Genomic DNA, 12,369 nt, shown 5'->3' with positions numbered 1-12,369 from the left:
ATAAGCCAGCTTAAGCTCTGTTGGTGACATAAAATACAAAAAGCTAAATCCTCATCCCACAGGAGGCTTTAGTCTGTGTGTGTATGTTCTCAGAGAGCTTATGTTGTGGGTTCTGTTAATGTTTAATTTAATTTCAAAGAGCCTCATACTTTCATACTTAAAGACAAATTTTCCTCTTTGTCAGTATTTGTGCATCAGAGTCTCTAAGTGAATCTCAGCTTTTTTTTTTGAACATCTTGGTGTGTGATTAAGTATGTGAAACCTTGACAAAGAGAGTGCGAGAAAATGAACAGACAAAGAGACAAAAACACATGTACAGTGTGTTTGTCTTTGAGCCAGGGAATGAAATATAGGGCCTGAAGTGTGTGAGACTGAGTGTGTGTGTCCTGGCACGTGTGAGGTGGTGTGTGGGCGTCGAGAGGGAAAGCTCATAAAACCCATGATCACACTGATGAGGTCACAGGGAGTGAAACCAGAGAAAGCCTTTCATTTCCTGTCTCATTCCATCCCTCTCTCTCCTACTTCCATTCATCCATCTCTCCTCTGTCTATACTTTACTTCTGTTTTTCACAAGTAATGCCAAACGCTAGAGTCTTTCTCACCCCTCTGTCTATCTGGAATTTTTCACTGTGTCACCTAATGTTGGAAAACGGGGATATGAGAGAGTTTTGCTTTTTAATCTGACTGAGGATTGTGTTGAGCTTTTACAAATGGGGCAGGAAAATGTAATTCTTGGGCTTCACAAACTCCTTTTGCATGTGCTCTAGTTTTTTGTTTTTTTTACCACCAATATGTTCACACATGATGTGTTCATGTACGTGCTTCTGTGGATAACAACATCTGTCAATTATACAGTGCTAAGTTAAATGTAGAATTATTGAAACGTAGATAAAACAAAATGTATTACAGAAGAAACACAGTTATCTACATCGCCAAACTTTGGATTTGTGGTAAGATACAGTTAGCACTTAAGTTTGCTAAATAATGGGTTTCAGCACAGAGAACTACCAAGTCCATCACTGCAGTGTTAATTTCATTGCCGAAATATTTTCATCATAGTTTTCGTCAACGACCCTTTTTCTCATGACGATAACGAGAAGATAAGTAAATTAAAACTACCTAGAAGGATAAAAACTATGACGAAATTAATTGGCACTTTCGTCAACAAATGAAAATGAGACGAAAATGCTTGGCGGGGACGACATCCAATCAGAACTTATTTAATTTTGTGACAGGGTAGGGACAAGTTAGGAAAACATCCAATCAGAACGGATTTAATTTTGTAATAGGGCAGGACAAGTTAGGAAAACATCCAATCAAACGCGCAGTTGCACAAATATGCTCTAAACCAGTGTTTTTCGACCAGTGTGCCGCAGCACACTAGTGTGCTGTGGGAGATCGTCAGGTGTGCTGTGGGAAATTATCCAGTTTCACCTAATATGCCATGAGTGTCTGTGCTGTAGTAGTGACTGGGAGCATAATCATGTAATACTCTTCCATATCACTAGACTAGATAGCAGCAGGTAGCGAATTGCATTGTACATAGAGACGAGAATTAAGCCGCGTTTCCATACGGAAGGACTCGCCGCGGGTCGACTCGACTCACTGCGATTTGACGGCATCTCCATTAGAATCAGGTACACCCTGCCGGTCCTTTTTCCGTACTCACTCACCCGAGGTTCTAAGCAATCCGAGGCGATACAAAAATATGACGCGGCGTGCCACTGATTGGCCAGGGAGTATCGTCACTAGCGGAGGCATGAGAGCGACTCCTTCACCACAATCATTTTTAAAACCCCACAGCAAGAAACTGTAAAAAGAGTGCAAAAAGAAAAGATGCTGATGCTGAACCATTTCTTGAAGTTTCTGAGCTGCTTGTGTAATCTTTCCTGAAGTTCTCTGGTAGAGTTGGGCCTCCCAATCCGGTTGTTAAGTGATGACGTAGAATTCCATTTCCGGGTCCAAACTGTCACGTGATCCATATTCTGCAATGCTGCGTTCCTGGTTGTTTCAACCGATCTGACTCGAAAAAAAAACAAAAAAAAAAAACACTCAGCTGTGATTTTACCGATGTGAAAGTGTGACGGTTTTCAGTTGTCTAGGGGTGCCAGCCAGGTATCTCTCCTGACAATCTACCTGAGTAAGGTAGATTTTATGGGTAAGGACCTTAGTGTGTCCTAAGGTCAGGGTACAGACGTGAATTACTTTGGAGCTGGTGCAGTAACTGCTTTTGTCCGAACTCATCCAGTTGCGCGCTATTGACATCTCTCTCCAGAAGATCCACACGGGATGGTTGTGACAACAAGTCGGATGGTGCTATCGCAGAGAAAAAGGCAAGCTGTGAAGGTGGGTGGTTGTTTGATTCAAAGTGGCCCTCTCCAATGAACTGATATTGCTGTTTTTTGTCTGACTTGAACCAGTATTTGTTCCCAGCAACATCAACCTGCAAACCAGAGAAACAAATGAAGTCTAGACCCACAACTGCAGGAAAAGCAAGGCTGTGCCTTGGCAGGATCACACAAGGTAAGGATACCTGCCCAGTTTCGATAGTTAGAGTTAGCTCACACCATCCTAATGGTTTCCTCTCCTCTCCGTTGGCTAAATACAGGGGTCCTCTCACCCATGGTTTCAGCTCCTCCTGAGGCCCTTTCAGTCCTGACCATATGGTTTCATTTAGGAGCGTATATGATGAGCCGGTGTCCAGAACGGCCGTGCCTAGCCATTGCCTGATTTTCAGCGGCACCATTAATGTCCTCCTCCCATAAGAGACGGTTGTGCGAAGGAGGGGCCCCCAAAGGAACCAGGGTGTGAGAGAGAGCCAATAGTAGCACGTTCCTCTGCAGGTGGTTGAGTTTCTTTCATCTGGGCAGTTTGTTGGGCGTTTGATTTACCCCTGCCTGGCTTCCACTGTGGACAAGAAGCCGGTGGATGACTACTCTTGCAGCGCCAGCAGTAGACTTGCGGCGGTCTGGGACTGGGCTGGTCCAGTCGGGTGGTGGGGGTAGCAGCAGGCACAGCTGGGTGTTGAAAAGATTTTACCTGTAGTGTCCTTCTCTGCTCGTATTGTAGCTGGTTTTCCCGGTCCTTCTCCAGTTGCTGACCAAGACGAACAAGACCATCTACGGTCGTAAGTCTACCACTCCTCAGCTGACTGGCTAGTTGTGGGTTGATATTCTTCAAGGTCAGTTTTATGATTTCATGCTCTTGTATCTCTGGTTTCCAGCGTTTGCAAAGAGACTGGTACATATAAACAAAGTCTCTGATGCTTTCACCCTCTTCCTGTATTCTGGTGCGTACTCTTTCAGCTAACTCATCTTCATAATCCTCTGAGAGGAAGGCAGCCCGAAAGTGAACATGGAAGTCCTTCCAGGTCTGGACTTTATACTGGGCAACATCCCACCAATCCCTCGCAGTCCCATGAAGAACATTGCGAAGGGTGGCAATGAGCTCCTCATCAGTGAGTGGATGTAAAGCCAAGAAATCCTCACAGCGCTCCAAATACTTGAGTGGATCAGAGATGTCATCTATCTTTCCAAAGGTAGGGAACTGTAGTTTGATAGGGCTCTTTCCCATAATCCTGCTTCTTGTCTCCCCGTGAAGTGTAAGGCTGCCAGGTGAATCAAAAGGGCCATTAGGCACCCCATTCCTTACAGTGGACTGCAACCTGGGTCGTCCTGCCGTCTCTAGACGACCCCCTCCAGGCATGTCCTCCGGGCATGTCTGCACACATGCATTACCCATGGTAGTGTTTAATCTAACAGTTGTCATGCCTTCTGACATTGAATGCAGTGAGTTTTTGCAGTGAGTGAGCTCCTCCTGTAGGTGCTTCATAACATCCTGGATTGGAGTAAGCACTGAGCCCAAATTCATCAGTATTTCAGTTTGCTGGTGTTTCAACCTCCATCCCAGAGAGGCTTCGAACTGTGTTCTCGAATACTCCAGTTGTTTATTGACGTGACTGAACACTTGCTGTTGTTGATCCTGGATAAGGCAGATCAGTCCTTTACCCATCCTTTCCATTTCAGAAGTAATGGCTTTTGTCATCTGTCCCATGCTCTCTTTCAGCTCCTCCTGATGGTGACGTTGGGCATCCATAAGCCTCTGTATTTGCTCCAGAACGAGCTGGTTCTGGGTATTTGGCACGGGGGAGGAAGACCCAGCCATATTCAATGTGGGTATCTCATCCACTTGCCCATTTCCAGGGCTAGAACTCCAGGGGGTCAGTGGAACAGCAAGCTCAGGGACACCAGTAAGCTCCATGTCCAAAAGAGAATATGCCGTGTGAGGGGAGTCTGGTACAGGAGTTGGTTTTCCTGAGACTTCCTCCAGTCCTAGGAATGACTCACAGTTGGCAGCCATTTCTCTTTAATCCTGTGGTTTTATACAATAAACTTGGATTTATCCACAAAAGCCTGTTTTCCCATTGGTTCTTTTTCCCGTTTTAAGGTTTTGGTGCTCTAGTAGTCAAGTCGTTCTATTCGATGCATTATTAGTATTATTAGGGTCCCATCTGGGGTGCCACTTTTTTATGTGACGGTTTTCAGTTGTCTAGGGGTGCCAGCCAGGTATCTCTCCTGACATGTTAGATTTATTTTTTTCTTAACCCTCACAAAGGATGCAAAGCACAGCGACTTAACACCCTCTAGCACTGAATAAAACAAAACACATTTAAAGGTACTTATGCACACAATGAGTATATTAAATACAGGAAAAAACACACAAAATCATTTAGCACAGGTAACACAGTTCAACAGTTCCCACATGCCCCACAGCTCAGCAGAGTCCTCCAGGTCATTCATTCACAAGAACAAAACCAAAAGAAAAATACACCCGTTCTCCCCAATGTCTCTCAGTTCGTTTCAACAGAAAACCAAACAAAAGAAGCCCACTCCGGGTTTTACTCAGTTCTAGTTCATAAGCAAAAAGAAAGAGGAAAACAAACCAAATCCACTCCGGGTTATCCCTTAGTTCAGTTCAGTTCAAAACGGATGCAACAAAAGGCAAAGAAAGATCCCACTCCGGGTTTTCCGACAACATCCACAACAAGACAAGGAAGCACACTCCCGACTTCCTACAGGCAGCGTATACCAGCTGCTGCTGTCAACAGCTCAAAAACAAAAGAAATCCAGTGCGTCTGACCAGCTGGAGACTTACGACACCGCGGCACGTAGGAGAATGTCCGGTCCCGGGTCGTTCCCGTCAAATGATCCTGGCTGTTCCTTGCCGATAAGGTCCAGTCGCGAGGCTAAGCTACTTGCGGTGCCACTTAGCGAAGGCTAACTTGCCGTGTGTTTGGCCGAGGTCGCGGATAACTCACATCCGTCTTCCAGGCTCTCTCCCATCTACACTGAGCCCTGGCCCATAAGTAAAGTAGTATGGGCGGCGTTGGACGCTACAGCACCAAATCTGTGTCATCCCATTGGTCAGCATCCAGAGGGTGTGTGGGTGAGTAAAAAAACAACAACACGGGTGGCCATAATTTAAAAGCCATGCACTTAGTGTGGTTAGGTTAATTGTGATTCTAAATTGTGCATAGGTGTGAATGTGAGTGCAAGTGGTTGTCTCTGTCTTGACTAATGCTACCCTTGACTAATGCTATCCTAGTCTATTAATTAACAGCTAGAAAAGACAAAAACACATACCTTTATAACGTTCAATGAAGAATTTGTAGCCTTTGTCCAGTTTTGAACGTGTCGTTAGTGAAAACTTGTCTGCATGTCATAGTATATCCTAAAACCGTATTAGACTGTGTAAACTCCAAAGGCGCAGGCATGCACAATCGACCTGCACGTGGATCCTGCCCCTTCCTGTTTATTGACCTATAGTAGAGGAGCTGGAGCAAGAAGGCAGCCCTCCTCCTTTGCATAATGAGGCAGAAATGCATACAGTAAAGGAAAAGAGGAGACGAGAAAATGTAAAAAGAACAAAGGCTTGTATAAGGAAAAGGCAAAACAAAATATATATTTATTGACAAAAACACGTGTAAGAAAAAAAAATATATACATTTCTTGATGAAAAAGCATGTATAAGAAAAAGGAAAAACACTATATATTTACATTTCTTGATGAAAATGCATGTGTAAGGAAAAGGCAAAACAGAATATATACATTTCTTGATGAAAACGCATGTATAAGGAAAAGGAAAAACAATATATATTTACATTTCTTGACAAAAATGCATATGTAAGGAAAACGAAAAAGAAAATTTATACATTTTTTGATGAAAACATATGTATAAGGAAAAGAAAAAACTAAATCTATACAATATATATATTTCTGCTTTTATTTGTAATTATGTCAGTTTTGGTCCTCCATCACCATCCCCCCATTGTGCTCCAAAACAAACCAGAATGGTCTACTTTTTTAGTGCTCCATTTGTGCTGGTTTGTGCAGTTAAAATTTTCGTCCACGCACGGCACAGGGGTTGCTCAGCAATTAGGGTTTTTGACTGGCATACGAGGGGTTACTTCCTTTGAATTTTTGGTATTACGTAGAGGAATTTCTCCTCTTCTGCCTCGTTTTCGTTTTATTTTGTTCGGTTCAAAATTTCAGTCCGCTTGGTCCCGTCGAAGATTTGGCTCCAATTCAATTGACATAAAGTCACACTTCGGACGTATAGGATTGTGAGGGAGCTCTGAGCTGCATCCTTCACTTGATAGGTCCATTTCTGATTGGTGGGGGGTGGTGTTTTCATGAAGCGCGCACATGAGGATATGCCACCTGACTTCCATTCTTAATCAACGGATTGGACTGAACCATGGGATATGGAAGGCAGGGACGGGGGTTATTTTGCCATGGGGATTTTGTTAAAATGTTTTCTATTATTATTTAGATTTGTGCTAGTGTTGGTAGGATGCTCATGTTATTCATTTTAGGGTTTAATACAGGTATCTTATGAGATATTGTGTACATAATTGTAAATATCTTTGGGAATGACTCCCCTGTAGTTATAAGGAAGGTAATCTATAAATAGAGGAGGTTTTTTTGGACTGGAGTTATTGTTAGGTGTGTGTTTGACATCACTGTGTTTCACTGTTTTTTTTTGTATAATTGCTAAGTAAAAGAAAGACAGAGCTCTGGATAATCAAGTCACCTCTCATTTTGTTTATCTCCATGCACCTCAAGCCATGGGGTGGCCATCTTGACAAGGGTTGTGTTCAGCAAAAACCCCACAAGGATTGATTCAAAGGTATGTAGGAATTTAATCCAGCCTTTTTTCCTTCTGTTGATGAAGTTTTATTAAAATTTGTAGATGCGAAAATGTTTTTTGGAGCACCGGAATTTAGGAGGTCTTACCGGCTGGTTCATGGCCGCCGGAAAATCAGTGAAAAATGCACGATTTCTGCCCGATTAAACCAACGCCAATTCATGAAATCTCCTATATATTGCATCATCATGCCATAAAAACATCTTAAATTGACGATTATAATTTCATTTATAAATTTTAATGCATTATATGCTCGATGATCTGTGAGTTTTGTACGAATATTTTATGATTAATCACTAAATATTTGGTTTAAAAATTGTACTGACATGTCCTTACTAAAAACTAATTACATTCCAAATTTCATTTGATTCTGTTGGGAAATATGGAAGTTATGGCCATTTAGCTCCAGAGATCACAGACTTTCTTCAGTTAAACAGTAAAACAGGAGGAGAAAATTGCCTATTTTTTCTTCCCTTAAAATGTCATAACTTCCTTATTTGTAAACCAATTTTAACACAGATGGTGTCATTTTGTTTGTATTTAAAGGCTCCATAACTTTTGAGCCATTTGGGAACTTACATTTTTTTTTTGTAACATACCTAAGCAAGGTGGTGTTAATGATCAGGTGTGTGGGAAGCAGGTGAAATGCTAATGTTAATATTATTAATAATATTCCATAACTTTTGATAAATTTTTAATTTTGTGTAAATGTGTATGACTAATTCGAGGGAACTGAAGAAAAAGCATTTACATTTTACATTCATATTCATATTTTAGTAGACTAAATCCACTGTAGATTTAGTCGACTATATTCTTATAATTACTTCGACTAAAACTAAAACTATTCAGATGACTAAATTATGACTAAAACTAAATTACATTTTCGTCAAAAGACTATGACTAAAACTAAATCAAAATTTGCTGTCAAAATTAACACTGCATCACAGTACGGCAGTGCTTCTCAAAAGGTTTTCTTCTTCCTAGGGGGGGATAACAAAAAATAATTGAGAAGCACTGCCGTATGGTAAAGACCATTATTTTATAGTCGTTACCTTGCAATATAAAGCACCTTGAGGCAACTCTTTTGATTTGGCGCTATATAAATAAAACTGAATTGAATATTGAATCACCAGATATTTAGAGTCAGTATGCAGACTGCACATATATACATAAACACACTGATCTATGGCCACATGGATGACAGTAGATGAAAGAGTTCATACCACATGCACCTGACGAATGGAGACTAACTATAAGAACATGCTTAATATAAATCATCAAGCCTACAGTATTTACTGTATTGATAGCTGCTAACATGCCAAAGAGCTACTGTATATAAAATAAACATTGCATTTTGTCTTCAACATTCAAAGACAGACTCCTGAGTACTGACATGTCTTATGAGTGCGCTTTAAAAATGACTTACCTGTTTGTGATTTACCAGCTAAAGAAATACATTTCTTTAGTGCAGTACTCCAGTCTACAGTAACAGAAACTATCTACATGATGGCATCATCTAGAATTACTGCCACACCTATGTATACCTCTACACCACACTGACAGAAGAAGAAACTGAATTAAGTAAATTTTGCGGTTAAACGACATCCAGAAAATGTGCTTTGGAGAGAATTATGATGTCAAAGTGAAGATGACCTTTGGAATATCAAATTTCCTGAAGATCATTTATCCTCACATTTGTGTTAGAATAGAGAATTGAGAAAATGTCACTCCTAGCATATAAATTCTTGAGCTATGGACAAAAACAAAAACAAAAACGTTTAATGAACTCATTCCTGAGTTCAAACTTGAGTCTACTTTGAGGCATACTCCCATTAAGACTGTTTAGACTCATCAGCTGCATGTTTCTGAGATTTTCAAAACCTTTTTTTATGCACATATTTTGTAGACTTTGCCTGGGGTTAACTGCTGTTATGATGTTAAGCGTGGGGTTACTAACTGAAAAACCTGAAAGCATAAAAGATAAAGAAGCATGGATGTAGCACTAAACCTTAATGTTACAAGAAAAGAAAGCTTTGATTTATGATTTACAGAACTTTGTAGCTATTTGCATTATGACAGTGAATTCCAAATATTTCTTCTCAAATCTGATCAGATATCCCTATTCTGTTAACAAACTCATAATAGTACAAAATATGTTTTGCCATGTTTAAGGTAAAAGAACAAGTGTTGTTCCAATCCTCCACATACTCAATTACTGGCTAGGTGATGTCATGCAAGTCTCTGAGGGTTTAATGATCAGGCCTTTAGAGCATACAGACTTAAGAATGGAACAGATGGATGGAAACCCCAAAACCCCAAAACAGCACCAAATGCAACAAAAATGTATGTTTCATCTGCTCCAGTGTTTAAATAACCCCACAGAAATAGAGAGGCATGTAGCAGAACTCGATACAATTGCAAGTCAACAATGAACAAAATCTTTCCCTATAACACCAACCTTACATTACTTTTTTTTTAAACATTCTCTTTTATTGAGCATTTTCAAAATAATACAGTAAACAAACAAAACACAAAAGTAGTAATTATATATATATATATATATATATATATATATATATATATATATATATATATATATATATATATATATATATATATATATAAATATATAAATAAAAATACAGTGCATTTACAAGCTATTGAAAATATATAGCAGTCAAAATTACACCCATAGCACACAGCAATGTCCTTATTAAATATAATATTTCAGGCAGATGCCTTTTGAGTTCTCAGGTGCTCCAACACACTACCAGACTTTTCTGTAAAAAGGTCATTTTGATGGTTAGTATGGAACCTTAGCTTTTCCAAAGAGATGTAGTCTGAAATCAAAGATTTCCATAAATGTATTGAAGGGGGCTCATCTCCCACCCATTTGGTCATAACAGCCTTCTGGCCTAACATAAGCAAAAAGTGTACAATATCCCTATGTGATCTTACTGATTCTTACTAATGATAGGTCCCAATAAACATAATATTGGATTAGGCTGTAATTGCTGCTTGATTATCACACTAACCTCAGCACATATTTTTTGCCAAAACTGTTGAACCTTCTCACATTCCCAGAGGCAGTGAAATCTTGTCCCTAAAGTAGTCTTACATTTTGGGCAGTTTGGTGAAGCTCCTGTTGTGTATTTACTATACATATGTGGGGATATATAGACATTTTGTAAGATATTATATTGCATTTCTCTGAATCTGTTACAATGGATATTTTTGAGGGTAAACTTAAAATTTACTGAGAACGAAGGCAAAAAAAGTCCCCATCATAGATATTAGGAGCATAAATATTGTCTAACAATACTGATTCTCCATATAGTTCTCCTTTTACTAGAATTATCCTTCCATCTGTATCTTTGTAACTATCTTTGGCAGTAAATGGTACAAATTTATGTATTAGTATAATTTCACCTCTTTTATTTGTTGAATAAGATGTAAAATATATCTGTCCAACCCATTCCCTGAGATATATTTTGTGCTCCTCCTCATTTAAATGGGTTTCTTGGAGGAATGCAACTTGAATATTTTCCTTTTTAAGGGAATTTAGAACAGCTTTTCTTTTAACGTTATTTGAGCCCTTGATATTCCAGGTACAGATCTTAATATTTAAGATGATGTCATTATATCATGCTGCATACTTACTTTATAAAATAGTTTGAATATGCTTTAACCTGAAATCCAGCCTGGACTGGGAAAAAAAAAAAGAAAAAGAAAGCTTGGAAGAGACCTACCTAACATGGCTAAACAGAGCCAAAAAACAAACAAAACAAAAACAAACCCCCCAAAACAAATAAACCTTGTTATACTAAAGCTTTGCTGGTACAACTTTTTTTGGAGGGGGGTAAGACCACAAAAAAATAAAGATTAAACGGTCTCTCACCATCTGGGTTATAACTTAACCTTACTACCAGCATGTCAGTAGGTATGCAAATAATAATAACCAGCAATTCAGGTAACTGAGAAATACCCACATATAAATGTGTTTAAATTGAGGATGAGCAGACTTGAGCTTAATGTTGTATATTGCTCACTGTCCATACAAATGATGTTGTTTACCTGATTACAAGTAGATTTACAGTCATTAGGTAGTCAGAAGCGTTTTCACATAATCGTTGATTTCCTTCATTGTGGAGAGGGAGATCGGTTTTCTACTTAAAGGGAAAACCTTTATTACTGCTGGATACATAAAGGTATATTTAATCCCTGCTTCCCTAAGCCTTCTACGTGCATCTGCAGACTCCTGCCTTCGTTTCACAACCTCTGCAGAGAAATCCTGGTAAAAAGATACTACTTGACCATCCATCGTGATTCTGCCCTTGTTTCTCGCTGCATGTAGAATCCTCTGTCTGTCCATGTAGTTTTGAAGCTTTGCCAGGATCGCTCGCGCGGGCCTTGTTTACCAGTGAGTCTCGTTGGAGGTTCCGCGTGATGAGCTCATTCTATTTTCAGCTGCTCTCCTTGCATGTCCATGTTCAAGACCTCGGGAATCCATTTCTCAAAAAAAACACGCATGGGTTCTTGCCTTCTATACCTTCTTTTAATCCAATAATTCTAACATTTTTTTTGTCAATTCAGGTTCTCATAATTCTCAAGTTTCTCCATCGCTCGTTTCAGCTCTGAGTCCACCGTTTCAAGTCGTAGTGCGTTAGCTGCTGCATTATCCTCCAAGTCAGATACTTGTTCCACCGTCCCGAGTCTGTCCACTAACTTGTCTAGCTTTTCTGACATCTAAGTGACTGGTTTCAGGATACTTGCAAGTTTAGTGTCCAGCATCTCCTCAATATTGTGCGTCACCTGTTGAGCCACTGTGTCACTGCTAATGGAGCAGGTGGACTCTTTCCCGGGATCGGTATCCACAGGTTTCTGGAAGAGCATACAGTACGTAGGCTGCCATGACAGACTGCTACTTCCGCTGTACAGTTTTATACTTCCGGTTACCCAAAGTCAGAGCCAGAGTCAATGACAAAATTCGGTTACTTTGTGCTGTAATGGGTGGCTTTATTGGTTGGAACATGATCTCGGATTTAACTGCTGTTGTCGGTTGTCACTACATCAGTCTGTACATTTTTTCAAATTATTTTATTCTGTAAATTTGTTCTTTTTCCCCAAAATTATACTACCCAGTTGCACATCCTATTACTGTAT

The 12,369-nt window shown here is 39.8% G+C and overlaps 1 long non-coding RNA gene across 1 annotated transcript; it reads left to right on the top strand.

The window, feature by feature from the left end:
• The first annotated feature begins 2,277 nt into the window (after positions 1-2,277).
• Positions 2,278-3,143, top strand: LOC115792921 (uncharacterized). The gene is made up of 3 exons (XR_004021084.1): positions 2,278-2,346; positions 2,434-2,523; positions 3,070-3,143. It is a non-coding gene; the product is annotated as an uncharacterized LOC115792921 (long non-coding RNA).
• Positions 3,144-12,369: the final 9,226 nt, after the last annotated feature.

Source organism: Archocentrus centrarchus, chromosome 15 (genome assembly GCF_007364275.1).
Source record: "Archocentrus centrarchus isolate MPI-CPG fArcCen1 chromosome 15, fArcCen1, whole genome shotgun sequence".
Taxonomy (NCBI): domain Eukaryota; kingdom Metazoa; phylum Chordata; class Actinopteri; order Cichliformes; family Cichlidae; genus Archocentrus; species Archocentrus centrarchus.
Note: the sequence above shows the minus strand (reverse complement) of the source record. Positions and strands in the feature narration are given on the sequence as shown.